The 21,337-nt window shown below is 43.9% G+C and overlaps 1 long non-coding RNA gene across 1 annotated transcript in view; it reads left to right on the top strand.

Annotated features, from left to right (window-relative positions):
* Window positions 1-217: 217 nt before the first annotated feature.
* LOC142492256 (uncharacterized) overlaps window positions 218-21,337 on the top strand; it is a 71,721-nt gene continuing 50,601 nt past the window's right edge. The window contains exon 1 of the long non-coding RNA XR_012800817.1: window positions 218-351. This is a non-coding gene — a long non-coding RNA (uncharacterized LOC142492256). The remainder of the gene's footprint in view (window positions 352-21,337) is intronic.

Genomic DNA, 21,337 nt, shown 5'->3' with positions numbered 1-21,337 from the left:
ACCACCGCCTGATGAAGCACGTGCGTGTGCGAAATGCATAGCGGAGTTCTCACTATCTATATCAGGCACCCTGCCATCTGGTTGCATATGTAGCTTTGTGTATTTCATACACCCAGTCAGCCCTGTCGGGGGAAGTGTCAAAGTTACGGAGACGTGGTGGACTACTTCATACGGGTATCGCGGTGACACGTGAGACCCGGAAGTAAAGCAGCTGCATTGCAGCATTAGCTAATCCCTGCGTGTGGGACTGATCTACACAAGCCAAGCATCCAACTCCAGACTCCTCGCTAACTGGCACGGCAAACTGAGTCCTGAACTTTTATTTACTACTGGACCTTTTATCTCTTACATGTAAGTTACTACTTGCACTATTTACTGTATTTCTCAATACATATTACTTTACCCTTGGTGTCTCTTATGCTTTTTCTTTTGCATGGTTGGTCCACTGATGGAGTTTATCTATGGTGGACACTAGTGGAGGAGGGGTATACCTCCACACAACAGGAGCTGCATGAGGGGGGAGAAGATCTATTTAAGATCATCTTAGGAAGCATGAGCGTAGATTGAACAATATTTGACCAGTTGTAACAGTTTTTTATAATCCTTCCTTCATGCTCATCTGTGCAGTACACCAAGTCAGACCAATTGAGTCTTTGTGAGGTTTAAACAAAATCTTATTCTGTCCTTCTGAGCAAAAAAAAGAAAAATATTACTATTTTTTTTCCTCCTTCCACCTGGTCCTCTCAGTAGCCAAACTACAGTACTATATGCAGCTAATAAAGGTGTGTTAATTCCATCGACTTGACTAAATCACAGGTTGTAAACTACAGCTACAGTACTGCATGCAGCTAATAAGGGGGTGTTAACCCCAGGGTCTCTAACAGCAATCTGATTTCATTTTGTCATTGAGAGAGGGATTAGGCCAAACTATTGACTGTTATTATGCAAACAGGACAATAAACTTGGACATCCCCCAACCCCCCTCCCAGGTGTGCTGCCTCTCCTGTGAAAGAACACAAATGACTGCAGGATAAGTGTATTGAAGGCTGTTGCAGGGTACATGCAACCACACACGCAGGTTCTCTTGATAAGGCTTATTTATTGAACCTTAAAAACATACAGCACACAAAAACAAAATAGCTTTTCTTCAGCATACAAAAACAAAATAGCTTCTCTTCAACAGACAAAAACAAAATAGCTTCTCTTCAGCATAGAAAACAAGGCAGCTTCTCTTCATCATGCAGGACACAGACAGTTATCACACATGTACTTTGAAAAACAGACCTTATAGCAGTAATCTCTTCGGTATTTCAGTCCTGTCTCCTGACCAGCTAGCTTGCATGTGTGTACAGCATGGGGTTTTTAAAACACCTTGATTATGCAGCTGGGGTCAGACTAATTAAGCAGCCCTTCTCAATTGAAACTTAACCTCGTCACTGCTGCACTGCAAGCCTAAACATAGGTTTGCCAGGTATATGGCTGGTGACGTTCATTCACCCTGTCACATTCCTCCCCTGTTAGTGTGTGGCTGGGGCCATGCACGGCTGAAGCCCGATCATCCACCCCTTCTCTAGAAAAGAATTCAGCATTTGCATTTTCTTTTCCAGGCATGTGCTGAATCTCAAATGAGAAGGGTTGGAGGGTTATATACCACCTGGTCAATCTAGCATTGGAGTACTTCATAATATTTAACCACTTTAATGGAGCATGGTCCGTCACCAGAGTAAAATTGACTCCTGCCAGGTAATGTCTCAAAGCCTCGATTGCCCACTTTATTGCGAGGCACTCTTTCTCAATCACTGAGTAGTTTTTTTCCCTCGGGAACAATTTCCTACTCAGAAAAAGGATCGGATGTTCCACTCCCTCATACTGTTGTGACAACACTGCCCCTAGCCCTATCTCTGATGCATCGGTTTGCACTACAAAAGGCCTGTTGAAGTCTGGGCTTCTAAGGACGGGACCCTCTGATAGACACCTTTTTATGTCCTCAAAGGCTCTCTGACACTCCCTTGACCATACCACTTGTGTAGGGGCACACTTTTTTGTGAGGTCCGTTAATGGGGCTGCAACTTCCGAGTAGTTGAGGATGAACCGCCGAGGGTACCCTGCTAAACCCAGCAGAGAGCGTACCTGCGTTTTTGTTTGGGGGGTCGGAACTTCTTTCAGGGCAACTACCTTGTCGGCTAGTGGCCTTACTTTTCCACCTCCCACTGCATACCCTAAGTATATGGTTTCCGCCTTACCTAAGGCACATTTCTTAGGGTTGGCTGTGAGCCCTGCCGCTCTTAGAGATTTGAGGACCGCTTTCAGCCTATTTAGATGGGCCTGCCAGTGTTTACTATAAATGACAATGTCATCTAGGTAGGCTGCGGCATAAGCCCTATGGGGTCTCAGCACTTTATCCATGAGTTTCTGAAATGTGGCTGGGGCTCCATGCAGTCCAAATGGCATTGTCACAAACTGGTATAAACCCATGGGAGTGGCAAAGGCTGTTTTGCACTTGGATTTTTCATCTAAAGGTATTTGCCAGTATCCTTTTGTTAAGTCTAGCATGGATATATAGTCTGCGTTACCAAGGGCGTCAATTAACTCGTCCACCCTTGGCATCGGATATGCGTCAAACTTGGATACCGCATTGACCTTTCGGAGGTCCACACAAAATCTTACCTTACCATCGGGTTTAGGGACCATAACTAGTGGACTACACCACTCACTGCATGATTCCTCATTCACTCCTAAGTGTAACATTTCTTATACCTCCTTCTCTACCAGGGCCCTACGACTTTCAGGCAACCTATAAGGACGGTAACGTACTTTTACCCCAGGTGCTGTCTCGATCACATGTGAAATTAAATTAGTTTGCCCTGGCAAATCAGAAAAAACATAATTGGAATTGTGTAATTTTTTCTAACAAGTCCCCTTTTTGTTCAGAGGACAACTGTCTACCCATTGGGATTTTATCATCACCCACGATGTTCTCCCATGGGGGCTGAGGACCCAAGTCCGTTTTCTCCTCCACCGGGTGGATTAATAGAGACCGCTGCATCTTCCAGGGTTTCAGCAAGTTCACGTGGTAAATTTGTTTACCCATCCTGGACCCTGGTTGAGCGATCTCGTAATCCACATCACCCGTGCGGCGGAGTACTTCAAATGGGCCCTGCCATTTGGCTAGGAGTTTGCTCTCACAACTGGGTAACAACAACATCACTTGATCTCCTGGGTGAAACACTCTCATATGAGCATTTTGATTGCAATGTCTCTCCTGACTGTCCTGGGCTGATCTAAGATTCTCCCTAGCAAAATGCCCGACCACATCTAGGCGCTTCCTAAGGTCCAATACATATTGCAGGGTATTCTTAGAAGGGGACCGCTGTTTCTCCCAGGACTCCTTTAGGAGGTCTAGGATACCCCGGGGTTGGCGGCCGTATAGCAATTCAAATGGAGAGAATCCTGTGGAGGCCTCGGGAACTTCCCGCACTGCAAACAGCAGAAAAGGGAGAAGTTCATCCCAGGCTCTCTTCTCTGAATCTACAAATTTCCTCAGCATCCCTTTTATAGTTCGGTTAAATCTTTCCACCAATCCGTCAGTCTGTGGATGGTAGACCGATGTCCGAACAGACTTGACCTCTAGTAATTTTAAGACATCCTGCATCAGTTTAGCCATAAAATTTGTACCTTGGTCTGTCAACTTAACCTGGGGAAGTCCAACCCATGAGAACAGTTCCAACAACTTGTTGGCTACTTGCTTCGCCGTTGCTGTTCTCAGGGGGAACGCCTCAGGATATCTTGTTGCATAGTCAACTATTACAAGGATAAACCTGTGTCCTTTCGCAGAAGGTTCTAGAGGTCCTACCAAGTCTACCCCAATCCTCTCAAAGGGAACTGACACCAAGGGTAGAGGAACCAAAGGGGCTGGTTTGTGTCCCTTTGGACTAGTTAGCTGGCCCTCCGGATATGCCGCACATAACTTAGCAATATCACTATGCATCCCTGGCCAATAGAATCGGGACGAAATACGGTCCAATGTTTTATCCCTGCCAAGGTGACCACCCCAAGGGACAGTATGGGCTAGAGTGAACACAGATTTAACAAACGCATTGGGAACCAATATCGGCCTGGTGACCTCCCCTGTTTGCGTCTGCCTATTCACCCTATACAGGATATCATTCGATAATTCAAAATGGGGAATACTATCACCCCCTGTGCATTCAATATCTGCTCATCCATTTTTACCACTTTATCATACTGTCTAGCTAGGACTGGGTTTTCCCTTTGACTCTGGCAAAAATCAGGGAGGTATAGGTCTGGTAAGTCTCCAGGGCCCATATCCCCTCCCTCTGGCCATCCCCAGCCATCACTTGTGATTTCTGGCTACTAAAATGGTCACCTTGAGACCCAGATTTCTGCAACCAGTCCTGTTTGTCAAAGCGTCTTTGCTTCCGAGTCTTTTGAACCCATTGTCTACTGGGAAAAAGGTCTGCCGAGAAGGGGAACAGTTTGCCAGGGATCTGCTGAGCCATAGAATAAGGCTCCTCATGAGAGACTGGAGCCATTAGTTCCGAAAAGAAAGGCCAGTCCCGGCCAAGCACAACGGAGGCAGGGAGCCAAGGAGCGACTCCTACTTCGAGGTAGGCCTCCTGACCTTTTACCTGTAGCCGGATTATGGCCGTCGGATACCGTTTTACATCGCCGTGTATACATTCTATACTCCATGGGGAGTCAAAAGAACACACTTATGCGGTAACAGTTCCTAGAAGACCAGAGTTTTCCCAGAGCCCAAATCCACAAGGGCCTGGACGGTTTTTCCCCCAACCTGGGCTGGATGTAGCCAGGGCTTGTAATTTTCTCCAGTGAAGGCCGAGGTGACAGTCCTGCTGAAGGAACAATCCACATGCCGGTGGCCTTGTTCTCCGCAGGCGGAACATGGCGAGGGTTCCCTCGCAGGAGGGGGCCGTGGATAGCGCTCCGCTGGACCAAATACTGGAGACCAGGCATTTGGTGGGTCCTGTGGGTGACATCCTCGTAAGTTCCTCTCATTTGGCGACAAGCCGACATCAGGAAGGGGATGAGGGTCTCGGCGGTGCCTGGCGTTTTGACTTCTTCCTTGTTTGAAGGACTGCTCCTTTTGTGGCACTTGGTGGTTGTGTATGGTGGTTTCCCAGTTGTTCCAATCTCCCTCTTTGGGTATCCGCAAGTGCTGGTGAAGTTGGATCCGTCGGGTCCAGGGCACTCGCCTGATCCTCGGCCCCAAGTAAGTTCTCAACAAGTCGAACCGCCAAAGCTAGGGTTTCAGCAGCATGGTGTTTTACCCACGCGCGTGCGGAAGGGGGTATTATCTGTAGGAATTGTTCCAAAACCACTTGCTCAAGAATTGCCTCCTTAGTGCGCTCCTCGGGTTGTATCCAGCGAGTACACAAGTCCAATAACTGCTGAGCGAGGATCCGGGGTCTCATCTTAGCGGTGTACTTCAGGTTCCGGAACTGCTGCCGGTAGGTATCTGGGGTCAGACCTAAGCGATCCAGTATGGCGGCTTTTACTTGTTGGTAGTCCATTGCCTGATCTGCTGGGAGGTCCTGATATGAGGCCTGGGCTTCTCCTATAAGGAGAGGGCCAAAGCAGTTGCCCAGTGATCTGCAGCCCAGCCCTGAGCTTTGGCAACCCTTTCAAATGTCAGTAGAAAAGCCTCTGGATCCTCGTTCGGAGCCATTTTCCTCAGGAGGACCGGGGGCTTGTTCACAAGTTCTGGACTGGCAGACCCCATCTGCTCATCCTGTGCTGCCTGCTGCTGGGTTAGGAGCCGGGTTTGCTGCTGCAATAGTAGTTGGGCCTGCTCCTGCATTACTAGTGCCTGCTGTTTGGTCTGCTCCTGCATTAACAGTCCTGCTGTCTGGTCTGCTCGCACAGAAACTCTTTTAAAAATTCTTCAATTTTTCTCATTTTTGTGTGTGTGTGTGGCCCTTCAACTGCAGAGGCCTCTCAAAATCCCGGCACTTCTGACACCATATGTTGCAGGGTACATGCAACCACACACGCGGGTTCTCTTGATAAGGCTTATTTATTGAGCCTTAAAAACATACAGCACACAAATTTTGGAAAAGGGTCTTATCTTTACAATATACCAATCTCTTATCTGTCAAAATCGTACCCACAAAAGTTCATACATGGTACAATTGTAGGAAGAGCTGGGGGAGATATTGGAGGTTTGGGGGGCATATGTATGGCAGCAGGGAGCTCTATATGTACGACTATGAAAGAGAATGTCTATAAAATACTCTTCAGGTGGTACATGACCCCAGTTAGAATGCGTGCCATCAGCATTCTAAATTATCCCAGGTTCTTTCGGGGATGTTTCCAGAAGGGTTCTGTCTCACATCTGGTGGCACTGTCCTTGTATAATCTCATTCTGCAAACAGATCTTTACACTTATTAATGCAACACTGGGCCTCTCGTTGATCGGTGGGTCACTCTGCTTTGGCAGACCTATAGAGAATCTGCATGGAACTAAACTAAGCTCATGGGCCACATTCTTACTGCAGCAAGATGTTGTGTGACAGCCCTATGGAAACAGGAAAGGGTACTGTACCTGACGTGAATATGGCAAAGGGCAGGATATGACAGGTATTTGCAATGGAGAAGCTAACAGCAGTGGTGAGAGAAAGAAGTGATACATTCTCGAGACAATGTCCGACGGCAGACACAGGTTTAACATGGATTCGGCCATTATATGAGAACCTCCTTGTCCTGATTAAGGCCAACATACAGTAGGGCTTGACTCCTATGGATTTATATAGGCAACGCCGGATCTCCCCGTTTCCCCATTATTTTTCTTTTCTGTTTCCCTATCTAGTTTATTTCTCTTTATTTTTTTATGTGCAATGTATCGTTTGCACAAGTTGTACGGGCATTGGGATTGCGCTCATGTATAATTGATTTGAAGATGTTATCATACAGGTAACTGAAAAGTTCCCTCATGCGATGTAAACTTAACCCCCCACCCCCCTCCCCCACCCACATTTTTTTTCTGTACCTCTAGGAAATTTGTGCAAAACAGGAGACTGGTTTTGTAAAAAAATGTAGGCTTTAATAACATAACATAACATATTGTTATTGAGGACATAAGGAGCAAACCAAAATAAACATACCTAGTTCCGCATGGAGCTCTGACTAACATCAGACCATTAGTCCCTATCTGTGGGATGGAGGGCTAAGCCTGTTACCAACAATAAAACAGAGTTCAGTGTCGGGGTAATGTTTACATTCGGGGCTCTAAGCTTCCTCCTGCTGGTATAAAGGTTGGGAAGTCCAAGGCTTGGGTATCCTCCACAGCAGCCCAGGAGGTGTTAGGCCCTGCTGATAGTGCTGGCAATGGTGATGCGACCGATGACATCGCCACTAGTGAAACGTATAATTTGATTCTGAGTGACTGTCACCAGCGACATCATGAAATGGGGCGGGCCGCGCTCTCTGATTGGTTTAGAGACCGTCACATGTGGCGACTGTCTCTAAAAAATCAAATAGACCCGGCTTCAAAATTTTGGGTTGCTCCGTCTCCGTCACGCTTACTACCTGTATAAGTGCTTGTGACGGAGTCAGTATATTTGATTCGGAGCGCCGTCGCCGTCGCAAGGCACTATAAGGGCAGCATTATGCAGCGTGGTCCCTCTTGATCTGTCCAGGTGCACATTGCCACAATGACAATGAATGAGCAACCTAAGAAAAAACATAACAAAAAAAAACAATACATTACAATTCAATAAAAACAACATTTACCAAAATATGCATTGCTTGTCACTGTGCTTATCTATACCCAGAAAGGGCCATAGATAAACATATTGGCAGTCAATGGGCAACCTTAAACAAAATACCAAATGAAATAAAATACAATCAATATGTTTCTTACCTTTGCTGTATTCACCATCATCTTACTCTGGCACCATCTATTGACCGTCAATGCAATGCTCAACAGCCTGATGTGAAGAATCCACAATCCTCTGTTGATTGAAGAGACGACTTCAGTAAGTTCTTCCTTCTTTTATTTCTTCTTCTTTCTTCTCTTCTTTATAATCCAAAAGGAGCCATAGATTTTGCCCCAATGGCTTCTTGGGCTCAAATGAGACCTATGACATCACATTTGACTGTCAAATGATACACGCCCAATCTGATTGGTTGGTGTACCATGTGACAGCTTCCATTTTTATTAAAGGATGTGACGTCATCTTAAAGGGAGGGGAGCCAGTGAATCAGGTAGTATATGCTTCCGTCCCTTTAAGATGACATAACTTCAGCCCAAAAAAATGGCAGCTATCACATGGTACATGACGTCACATCACTCCAAAAAAGGAAAGGCATCACATGGTATTTGTACCAATCCGATTGGTTGGTGAACCATGTGATGGCTGCATTTTTTTGACAAATGTTTGTTTTTATTTCATTATAATATATTTTAGTTTTTTATGTGTTTTTGTTAGGATGCCCATTCATTGTGGCAATCCTTGCCTATATTGGGGGCATGGTTTACCACTGTGACAATCTATGGGTGGTGGGGGTGAGGGTAGTTGCCTCTTGGGTCGGTAGTGGTGGAGGGGGGGTTAACTCTTTAATTACTATAGCGGTTACTAACCGCTACGGTGATTAAGGGGTTTTAAGGGTTCCAGTCCTGGCTTTGGCTGGAACTCACCCTTATAGGGCTATAGAGCTTCCAGGCAAAGCCTTCCCTGTACTGGGCAATTGGAATAATCTGGTTCTGGACTTACACTGCAGTCTGCTTTATGCAGCTTGCTATGCTGCTCTGTCCCTATTGGCTGCCCGTGCTATTTAGGTTTAGCCCTTCCATCAAGAAGTGGCTGAGCATAATTCTGGAATCGCTGTATTCCTGGTAATCTGTGCTTGCTACACACATCTCTGCCTGGCCTACCTTGGGCCTTCCTGCTCCTGTGCTGAAGTGCTGGATCCCCAGCACCAAAGCTTCAGTGTTCCTGTGGCCTGTTTGCATACTCTGCTTCCTGAGACCTTCAACACTTCCTGCCCTGTATCTGTGCTTGTCACAAGCACCCCAGCTTGGCCCGTCTGGCCTTCTTGTGCTGAAGCACCTACGCTGAAGCTTTCAGTCTCCTTGTCTCCTGTTCCACAGGTCCTCCCATGCTGGAGCATCTGTGCTGGATCCCCTGTGCTGTAGCTGCTCTGTTCCAGAGACATTCCTTTGCGCTGAAGCGCCTACACTTAAGTGCCTAAGCTGAAGCTCTCCACTGAAGCTCTTCGCTGAAGTCTTCCTGATGCCAACCCCAGCCTGTGACCTCGACCATCCTCCTGTTCTGCCTACCTTGACCCAGCCTGAATAATGTTTACCCTGCCTTCTCCAACCCCGGCCACCCAAGATGACGGAATCCGCAATCCGGACCAGCTTCGCGGTCTCAGGTCAGTGCTTTCATATCCCCACCTCAGCCCTGCAGCCCGGTCCTCGTTTGTGGCTAGCACGCCCGTTACAGGGGTTAGTGGCCAGTAGTTTATTTTTATTTTTTATTGTAATGTTGCTGCCCATGGAGGAAGAAGAGGGTGCAGAGCAAGATGAGGGCGGCCTTCATCCTGGCAGGGGTATGTACAACTTTAATTTACTTTATGCTGGCTGGCTAATGTTTGGCTAATAGCACTTTTATCAATTCCGGTGTAGTGTTGTTGGTACAGTGGTGGATGAAAGATGTAGTTGCCCCAGGATGTGTTTATGCCTTGGGGGAGGGTAGCGCGAGGGGTTAACCCCTTCATTACCTTAGTGATTTTAACTGCTATTGTAATGAAGGGGTTAACTTCTACTGCTACCCTCCCTCAAGGCCTAAACACCCCCCCTGGGGCAACTACAAGCTTCACCCACCCCCTGTGCCAACAATAAAGCAGTGCCTACTATTTAACCCCTTGATTACCTTCGCGGTTAATGTAGTGGAAAAGTATGAATAATTAGACATATCTCTCAGAAATAAAGCACAGCCCATTCCAAATTCTATGGGAAAACTGAATCCAGCATATATAATTAATGCAATTGTCCCTATGATGATATAAGGTAATCATTTATTGGTATTATCACATTAGCGTTGCTCTTACCAACTCAGATAAGCTGAAAGCTAACATTTATTACATGTATCATTAGACAGTACCTCAAAATAGGCACAATAAATGGTTGACATGCATGTCTTTTCAGGTGAATACATACAGTAGGACCACAGTTTACAGCAGACACACTGAAGGTCTAGCATAGATTTGGGTGTATGACGACACTTAACTAATTATGACATACCACTAAATAAACTGTGTTTTACTTCCATCTATAACTTTTGAGAAGCGTGTAAAACGACTGCCAGGAATCCTGCCTAGCAGTAAACATTTAATGTTTCTATCTCCCGTCTAATGAGTTCCTAAAAGAAGTACTTTCCAATAGCCCCAAATAACCTTTGTAGTCATATTACCTTTACTACTCCATCCTCCACATGTGACTTCTGGGGTTACCCAGTGTAGCTCCTGTAAAATAAAAATACCACTTCCACATTAAAATAGGAAATGTGTGGTGCAAAAAATGATCAATAAAGTAGAACTGCACAATGAAAGAAGCTTACTGTATCCTCTCTGTGGTTCCTCCAGCTTCTAGCTTTTTTAGGTTTGGATTTCCCTTTTTTTATTATTTAGCCGAATAGAAAAAGAAGAGGTTAGACGCACACATACAGTATAATATAATGGTCAACTTACTAAACATGAATTGGTGAAACGAGACCGATGTGCACAACGTTTCGGGTACAAACAGCTACTTCTTCAGGTGTCACTATTTTTTTTTTTAATTGAGAACTTACCTGGAGTGATTTAAGCTTTTAGTGATCAATAAACCATGTTCACTTGAATGTCTATTATTATTAAAAAACTTTCACACCTTAATAAATAAACCCCGCTGAGAAATGCAAGGGAGGACACATGGCTGTTCAGTCCAGTGACTGTCATAAACAGGCATGATCCAATCTTTTTTAATAAAAAAATGAAATTAGAAACAACAACATAAGTTAGTAATAAAATATACCATACACATGAAATTACAGAAACGTACTGTGAAGCTAACCAGAAGTTACAAGACTATGAGGTAAATGAGGCATATGTACCAAGCATCGTAAAGAGCCTGGTTGGAGCAAAACAAGTTCCAACATTCTCATAAAACCGTGCACTTGAGTGCACCTGTGTACTGACTTGAAATTTATTTTTATCTGCGACCTCACTGTCAAGTGTTTTCCTTTTTTTCCGCACTGAAATGTTAATGGTGCTGTGCGACCCTGTTTATTTTAATAGGATTTTTTTTTTCTTTGATAGTTACAGTATGGTGATTTGTTTTGACCCTGAATGGCACCACGTCTGCCTTTATACATAACCTCATTGTATGCTTCTATGGGGGACATTTCTAAAAGTCTCCCAGCTGCAAAACTAATGCAAAAAAAACATCACCAGACTTATAAAAGAAAAAAATTCCATGGGTCTAGTTTTGGTACCGGTATACATTAGATAAATAGACAAATATATTGTTAAAGGCTACATTCACTGGAGGACAAATAAATACAAATTCTCTCCATGACCATTTATTTATTGCACCTCCATTGTTTTACAGTCTTTATTAATGACAATGGTGTACAAAATGAAACATACATGACCTACCTGTGCACATTATTAAAATCATATTGCTACAGCCACACTTATGGTAACAGGTCATCAATAAAAGACAGTCATTAGACATAATAAATGTGAACCAGCTTTCTAATCTTCTCAGTGCAGACCTGTTTCCCGTTCTTCATTGCTAAGATGTTTCTGAGACAGTTGTGACATTATGACATGCAAGCCTTTCTCACTGCTCTAAAGGTCTGGTATTTGCAGGTATTCATTTCTTTTTGGCTTGGCTCTGTGCCGGCTTCTCAAAGTTGTCAAGGAGCCGGGAGCAAGACAAAGGCAGTCTAGTTGTGTATGAGAGAGAGCCTGTGAGAGCACTGATTAAAAACAAATCAAATTTTCTCATTATTCTCCAAGTTCTCTGGTTACTTATATTCTCCCTCCTCTTTCTTGCCAACCTCCATAGATTCTTCCTCTTTTTTGGCGTTTCCATCCTCTTGCTGTGATTTTGCTTTGGTCTCAAATGCCATTCTCCCACACCTCCTCCCTCTATGTAACAAGCAGGGAAGCTGAAGATTTTTTTTTTTTTTTTTTCTCCTGTGAGGACTGAAAAGAAAAAAAAGCTTTGAACAATAGTACTTGTATTATGAAGTAAAACTATGTGAGGAATTCCAAAGGTGTGCTAATGCTGTGTGATTGGGGAACGCTGCTTTTCATGGAAAATGATTGAAAAATGGAAACGTTGAAGTGTACATTTAGAATTATTCTATAGCATTCCTCTTGTGGCTGTTTAAAAAAATTCCAACCTTGCATCTACATAGTCCAGGAAAACACGTTGACCCATTAGCTGACAGTAGCCCCTATACAAAATGCCATGAAACTGCTCTTGATTTGCTATGGATGATTTAACCCCCCGCCCCCATTGAAATTAGTAGGGTTTAAGTCTTCCCAAGCAATGGAAAGACTGATACATAGCATATCGTATGTTCCTCTTATTCTGAAAAGCACTATTGTTAAAACGTAGTGTAAATTCCTTGTTTTGCTGTATTTCTGTGTACATAGTGGGTAAAACTTTTGGGAACCATTTAGGGATTATTGGCTGCGGATCAGCTTTTCAAGTGGCCCTGAAAGCATTGTGTGGAAAGCAAACACAAGTTTAGCTCTCTGAATCAATGAATTTTACATCTCTTACTTCTATTAAAAAAAAAGCAAACTGTAAGACATACAGTTCAGGTTCATAGTTACTGTACTAAGTGGGGCAATTCCACAAGACACCTTCTGGTGACTGAAGACACCTTATGGCCCTTGGGTTGTAAAGTGTCTTTTGGCGCTGAAAGGTCTTCTGTCGAATAGCATTGCTTAGTAAACATGGGCCAAAGTGCCAATTCCCTGTGACACTGTGGATTTCCATTAAAGGCATAGTGGCTGCAATGAGTGAGACTGCAAATATGCCAAATATTATAGGCCATTGAACTCACCTGCAACAAATAACCCTGAATGTAGCACCCATAGTATTTTAAATCTACAGTCAACAATAGCAATTGATCTTTTTAATAGGGAGCACATATTGATTACATTACAATCAACATATAGATGCAGCCAACATTATTACATCCTTTAACGCAGGGGTGCGCAAACTGGGGGCGCAGGATTTTCTAGCGGGGGCACGGCAGTTACAGAGGTCCTACGCTCTTCCCTAAGGCATTTAAACTAAATGCCGAGTGAGGTGTGAGGACTCTATAACTTCTCTTACCTGCTCTCAGCTTGCTCTTCGGCGACATGTCGCCATGACAACGCGGCATCATATGAAGCCGTGGGGCCAAATAGCAAAGCGTTGTCATGGCAACACAACGTCACATGATGTTGAGACGTCATATGACGCTCAATCCCCATGACAATTTGCACAATGTTAGGTCTGTTACAGGTATGTAGATTATCCTTATATAATGTAGACAATCAACTGATGTTAATCAAATTGATGTCACTGTATATGTCTACAAGTACCAGATACACTGTGGTAAATTCATGTTCATTAAACGAGAAATAGGAGTTTTTCCTTTGTAGCTTATAAATGTGTAAATTGTTGTAATCAATCTGAAACACTAAAATAACTATAAAGTTCGAATTTAATGTATGGTCCACAGTGTGTGTTCAAAATGTCGTCCTGCTGAAACGCACGCCCGGAGACGAGAACGCGACTGTCTTGTTGCATAATCCATAATGCGTTGAACCAGCTGCTCCCACTTCTGAACGATACATTGTTTTACAAATTACGTTTTTCAGTCCTGCTGGCATGTCATCATGCCGTCACCAATTCCAAAGAATATTTATTAGATTATCAAATCGTTCTTAAAGGTAATAATCTACTGTGACAGGCCTGTAATTGCTCAAATTTTCATGAAAACGTAGTAAATTTTCTGCAACATATGACAAAATAATGGTACTTGAGAAAAGTCAGGGAGCGCGATTCACCAGTGAACACATGAAAAATAAAAAATAACAAACAAACAATAGTGCAACTCTGTGTGGAAAAGCGGATCAGCAGGACCCGTGACTTATATAAATATATAACACAAAGTAATCACAAGATCAATAGTTATTCCAAGGCAAATCTGCCCATATTAAGTGACAGAAACAGTTCCAAGGTTCAAACAAATGGTGTATTGGGTATACAAAAACCGCAGCAGCGGTAGGCAGTAAAGACTTACAAGAAAGCCTTTTCAAAAAGGCATATACAGGACAGGCAGTGTTCTGGCAGAGGGGATGCACCAAAGTGTGACGTCGCAATACCGTGGTGAACGCTGCGCTCGGCGTATCCTCCGGTCAGCGCATCACAGTACTTCCGGGTTCAGGCCCTCCAGACAAGAGTTACACTTGACCGCTCTTGTCCTCAGATGCTGCAACAGCCAATACGGCAGGGTGGTCTTCTCTCTACGCGTGGCAACTTCCGCGTTTCACACGGAGCTTCATCAGGAGTGCAAGATCACCTGGTATTGGCTGTCAGTCTCAAATAGCCCCAACCGTCCAATCCGTGGGCTTTTCTTATAATGCACTCAGACATATTGACCCAATGATCCAATAAAATGCATTGTTACAAACCATAAATAGGGAGGTACATATAATAATAAATAAACATATATAACTTTAATCATCAGAAAAACTCCTCCTAATATGTATAATACCTAGAAAAAATGAAAAACAAAAAATCTATAAAACACTCAATGTAATACTAGCAGATAATGAGTGGGGCAAAAAGTACTTCCCATACAGGGAAAAGGCAAGGAGGAGGGGTGGAGAAGGGGTAACAGTACAAAAAACCATATGCCATTAGATAAAAACCGCTGCTGCGGTTTTTGTATTCCCAATACACCATTTGTCTGAACCTTGGAACTGTTTCTGTCGCTTAATATGGGCAGATTTGCCTTGGAATAACTATTCATCTTGTGATTACTTTGTGTTATATATTTATATAAGTCACGGGTCCTGCTGATCCGCTTTTCCACACAGAGTTGCACTATTGTTTGTTTGTTATGTTTTATTTTTCATGTGTTCACTGGTGAATCGCGCTCCCTGACTTTTCTCAACTACCAGCATACTCAAAGGATCTACCAGGAGGATACGGTGAAGGTTGAGCTGCAGTTCATTCATCGTTTGTATAAAGCTTTATTTATTTTTATTTATTTTGAGTTTATTACTGCACATTATAGTATTTTGATTTATATATCTGCGGGAGCGCCTGGTGAATTTCTGTTTCTATATGCCAAAATAAAAAGGGTCATTTTTTTTCTGAACTCATTGTATATACATGGTTGGCAAAATCTGTAATGTCATTTTAAAGAGCGGAAATCACACGGCACATCAAGCAATCTGATTGTTTAATGTACCATATGTTCGAATGACATGTCTTCTGTGACAGCCCAGGCCCCTATACTGTATATGGTGTTGGCCCTTGCAGAAGAAACTAAGGGCCTCATGCAGTAAGCCCCGATAAAATCTCTTCGGCAAGTGTTGCCGATAGGCCTTTTTTTGGCGATTTGCCCTCGCAGTATTCAGTAAGGGCCGAATCCATGTCGATCCCTGCCGAATCACTCCGAAAGCAAAACTGCCGATGAGCCTGTGCCGATACAGCCTGGCTCCCGATAAGGCTTCCGATAGGCCTTTTGTGCCGATAGATGTTTGCAGCAGAGAGAGACAAGCCGCTCTCTCAGCGCAAACATCGGCAAAAAATAAAGTATTTATAAACAACTTTTACTGATAGCGTACATGTGCAGGGGGTCTCTGGAGCTGAACCGCATTGGTTTCAGGTCCGGGGACCCCCTGCTTCCCGAGATACAGGCCCCTTTATGAGGTGCCGGTATCCCTCTGCATTTAAAGGTCCAGATCACGTGACCGCGGAATGTAAACAAAGCAGAGGGATACCGGCACCCCCTAAAGGGGCCTGTATCTCGGGAAGCAGGGGTCCCCGGACCTAAAACCAAAGCGGTTCAGCTCCGGAGACCCTCTGTACATCTACACTATCAGTAAAACACCCATATCAATAAACAATAATTCCTTACCTTTGCGGCTATGTGCTACGGTAACAAAGCAGCATGAATGTATTTTTAATAATAGTGTACTGTGAGCAGGGGATCCCCTGAGCTGAATCGCGTTGCTTTGTGGACCAGGGACCCCCTGCTTCCCGAGTTACAGGCCCCGGTATGTGTCATCGGGTGGCAGTGTCGCCGCCATCTTTATAGCACCCCATACGCGACGTGCCCGCTATAAATATGGCGGCGACACTGTAACCGATGCCCCAAACCGGGGCCTGTAATTCGGGAAGCAGGGGGTCTCTGAGCCACAAATTAATGCGGTTCAGCTCAGGGGGCCCCCTGCTCCCGCACAATAGTATTAAAAATACATAAATGCTGCTTCATTACCATAGCGGATAGCCGCTATGGCAGTGAAGGGGTTAAGGCAGAATAGCATGTTTATTGGGGACATTTGCCCCAATAAACATTGCAATAAACAACATACAGTACACACCCTGTGTATTTGAAAAACATAAACAACAATAAATACATTAAATACATATAGAACTCACCACCCATTTCCGGCTGCCACGATGAAGGCCATTCTCCTCTTCATCCTGCCCATGGCCCCCTCTGCTGTTGCAAAACAGACACAAGAATGAAAACATCCAAAGTAATGTCCCCATACCCCTTAATCACCATAGCGGTTATTAACCGCTACAGTCATTAAGGGGTTAACCCACCCTCACCCACCACTCGGGACGCCTACATACCCTCCCACACTAACCCCCCACCCGTGAGGCCTAACCACCCTCACCCACTATGCACAAGGGAGGCCTACTCACATACCATTGGGGGACCCCCCCCCACCCCCAATACCCACAATAAAAACAATACAGTGACATCATTAAATTTATTAAATACATTACCCACCCCCTGTGCCCCCCCATAAATACAAGATTTATCCTTTTACATACAGGGTTCATAACGCAGCCCCACACGAGTCCCCGGTGGGCTGGCGGGGCACCTGACAGACCTACAGGGTACAAGCAGCCCTTTTCAAACAGGTTCTGGAGGCCTGTTGGTGGGTCCCAGCAGCGCCATGGCCCCCAGGTGGTCTCCTTGGGTCGCCGTGGACCACAATTGGGTCCCCACGGTAGGCCCAAGGATGTCTGGGAGCCCCGGGTCAGACCCACAGGTGTCTGCGGGGCCTCGGGTGGTTACCATGGGGGTCTGGGGAACTCACGAGTGCTCACTATGGGTCCGCGGTGCCCCCACAGAAGTGGGACCACACATCTTCATCCCCGCACCTATGGGTCGGCGGTGCCCCCACAGATGTGAGGCCACCGCTTCATCCTCGCAGACTACGGGTCCATGGTGCCCCCACAGATGTGAGGCAACCGCTTCATCCCCGCATGTGTCACCCGTGGAACCACCAGCCTGATACCCGTGAGATACCCGAGGAGACCCGCAGGTTGTCTCCAGAGGTCCCACGCAGAACCACGGAACAAACCCTGAATGTAAAACAAATAAACCTGGCCTATACATTCAATACATACACCCCCCCCCCAACACCTACAGTACAATAATGTGCAAAATAACTATTATCCAGATAGGGATAATAGATTATTTGCTCATTATTAAAAACATTAACTAGCATATTCAAATAAATAAAGTACTAGAGGCATAACCCGCATTAACGTACGCAATGGGACCGGAGCATGTATGTAAAGCGAAAATGTACTTAAAGTTAAGCACTACCTTTTTTCCACTTATTGATGAATGTACTGTACTGCAATTGTCATATACGTGTATAACTGATGTAAATAACGCATGTGTAACAGGCTCTATAGTCTCCCCACTTGCGCACAGCTTCGGTACAGGTAGGGAGCCGATATTGCTGTTCATGACGTGCTGACAGGCGCATGCGTGAACTGCCATTTGCCTATTGGGCGACATGTACTTACTCGCGAGTGTACTTAAAGTGAGTGTCCTTAAAGCGGGGTATGCCTGTACTGACCTCATCAATTAGAAGTCTCCGTCGCCAGCAACATCCTTGTCTTGCCCACAAAATACATAGCCAAAACAAAGACAATACATTGCAAGTACATTCAGATATCAATTAACCCCTTACACACCTTATCGGATAATAACCACAAAGGTAATTAAGGGGTTAAGCCACACTGGCCCGATACCCACACTTCACCCATGAATTTGTACAGTGGCTTCATCATGCAAATATATATATATATATATATATATATATATACAGAGAAAGAGATAGATATATATATATATATACACACACACATGATGAAACAATATACAAATAAATGTAGAAGGGTTATCAAACATGCTGTACTCAAAATAACAATTCTCCATAAAGACACACTGCAATAAAATTAATTTCCTTTCCTAATCCTAACTGAATTTACAATCACAATCATCAAATGCCAATCAAATACCTCTAATGCCAATCAACACATTGCATTTACATTGTATATATGATGCATACAATCTATGCAGCATATACATTCTGCAAATGAATGTTAACAATAACATTGCAAGCAAAATACAAATACCTCCAAACAAGTATACTATTTTATCCAATCCAGTAAACATAAATCAATTACCATTTATTAATGACATCCCTAAACAATTTACATTCCATCCCTAACAATTAAACAATTAACAAATTCAAGCCTTTAACAGAACAATTTAGCCTGAGAAAAAATATATGTACCAACAAGAATACAAAATTGAAAACCAAGGCTAACCCTGGCCTCAAGAACACCATACAATATCAACAATTACATCTATCTAATTTTAAAATACTTTAAACACACAATAAAGCATAGCAGCATAGACAAATTAATTTAAAACACATCAAATCAAGCTTTTAAAACAACATAATTTCTTACCCTATATGTATATATCTCTCTAGACATACATACATACATACATACATACATACATACAGTGGCAAGAAATGATATACCACAAAAAAAAATACACATGTAAAAAAAGCTTTTAAAAAAATGAACAAGTTAAATAAAATACATTTCTTTAGTTCACTTACCATTACTTGCCCCCACCGACTCCCGTTGAACTGGTTACTCACGTACAAAACCACCAGGCACAGGAACCCATAGAATAAAAAACCATAAATAAATAAACATTAAACTAAAAATCCAAATCAATCCACGGGTCTTCTATTTGTAATCCATCTTCATCTGTCTTTTTCTTTCTTCTATCTTCTTCCGGGGTCTTCTTCCCGTCTTTGGCCACGCCCTTGTCTCCTTCTTCTGTAGGAGGTCCTTCCTCCTCGTCGTCTGGCTTCAAAATGAGACGACATAGGCTTTTAAAGGCCTATGACGTCACATTTTCATCATGGTTCCCACGGCCCTGATTGGGCCGTGAAAACCATGTGTTTTGGCCGAGAAAAAAGAAAAATGATGACGTCACTTAAAGGCAATGAAAGCACAGCCAATCAGAATGGCTTTGCTTCAATTGCCTTTAAGATGACGTCGTTAAAAGAAACATGGCCGGCCTCACATGGTACGGTAGACAATCAGAGCGTGGGAAGTCTATCCCTACTCTGATTGGCTCTAGTACCATGTGACAGGCTTTCAATGACGTCACATCCGTTCTCCCCTAAGCCTCTGTCACATGGTATACTAGAGCCAATCAGAGTAGGGATGGAGTTCCCACGCTCTGATTGGCTACCGTACGATGTGTGGACGGGCATGTTTCTTTTAATGACGTCATCTTAAAGGCAATTGAAGGCTTGTATTACACGGAGCCACTTTCCAGGACTCTATAACATTTCTACAGAGGATACCTGCCCTGGACATTTATTGGGACGTTTATCCTGATACTGCAAGACCGGAATTACCCCGAGACGCTGCAGATACTTACCGGATGGTGGTGATTATATCACGCAATGCTTGATTTTATTGTACTTTTGTAAGTGCATTTCTTATCCCCTCCCTCCCTCCCCCTCATTAAATTTACTATTTTACGCTATGGGCGTGCGCTCTCTCTTCCTTTTTTCTTTTAGATTCCCTGTGGATGTGGTTTGTCCACTTTGAGAGCAGCCGGAGACCCTCTACACCAGAACCCACATCATCAAATTGGACTTTTTTGAGGACTGGTTTTAACACTCTTTCCCTTGTTTGGATAACATATATATTGTATTACCCTTGTTATTAATTCTTATGGTTTACAGTTTATTATTATTATTTGTGCTAGATATTATTTACAATTTATCACCTATTAGTTTATATAGTGTAGAATTTTACATTACAGCCAGTTCCATTGTACATATCTATATAACCGTAAGCAGAGGCGCAGCTTTTTTCTTTTGTTTGTTATATATATATATATATATATATATATATATATATATATATATATATATATATATATATATATTTGCATGATGAAGCCACTGTACAAATTCATGGGTGAAAGGTCGGTATCGGGCCAGTGTGGCTTAACCCCTTAATTACCTTTGCGGTTATTATCCGATAAGGTGTTTAAGGGGTTAATTGATATCTGAATGTAATTGCAATGTATTGGCTTTGTTTTGGCTATGTATTTTGTGGGCAAGACAAGGATGTTACTGGCGACGGAGACTTCTTATTGATGAGGTCAGTAGTACTGTATTTATTTGAATATGCTAGTTAATGTTTTTAATAATGGGCAAATAATCTATTATCCCTATCTGGATAATAGTTATTTTGCACATTATTGTACTGTAGGTGTTGGGGGGGGGGTGTATGTATTGAATGTATAGGCCAGGTTTATTTGTTTTACATTCAGGGTTTGTTCCGTGGTTCTGCGTGGGACCTCTGGAGACAACCTGCGGGTCTCCTCGGGTATCTCACGGGTATCAGGCTGGTGGTTCCACGGGTGACACATGCGGGGATGAAACGGTGGCCTCACATCTGTGGGGGCACCACGGACCCGTAGTCTGCGGGGATGAAGCGGTGGCCTCACATCTGTGGGGGCACCGCCGACCCATAGGTGCGGGATGAAGATGTGTGGTCCCACTTCTGTGGGGGCACCACGCACCCGTAGTGAGGACCTCTCGGAGCTGCCGGCATAATACGGGACTTATTAAAGGCCTGGAAACTGGTCTCCGCGACCAGGAAGGAACAGGCGGCGGGGGTTGATATCCTCGCCGAGCCCCTGCTGTATAA

Source organism: Ascaphus truei, chromosome 1 (assembly GCF_040206685.1).
Source record: "Ascaphus truei isolate aAscTru1 chromosome 1, aAscTru1.hap1, whole genome shotgun sequence".
Lineage (NCBI taxonomy): Eukaryota > Metazoa > Chordata > Amphibia > Anura > Ascaphidae > Ascaphus > Ascaphus truei.
Note: the sequence above shows the minus strand (reverse complement) of the source record. Positions and strands in the feature narration are given on the sequence as shown.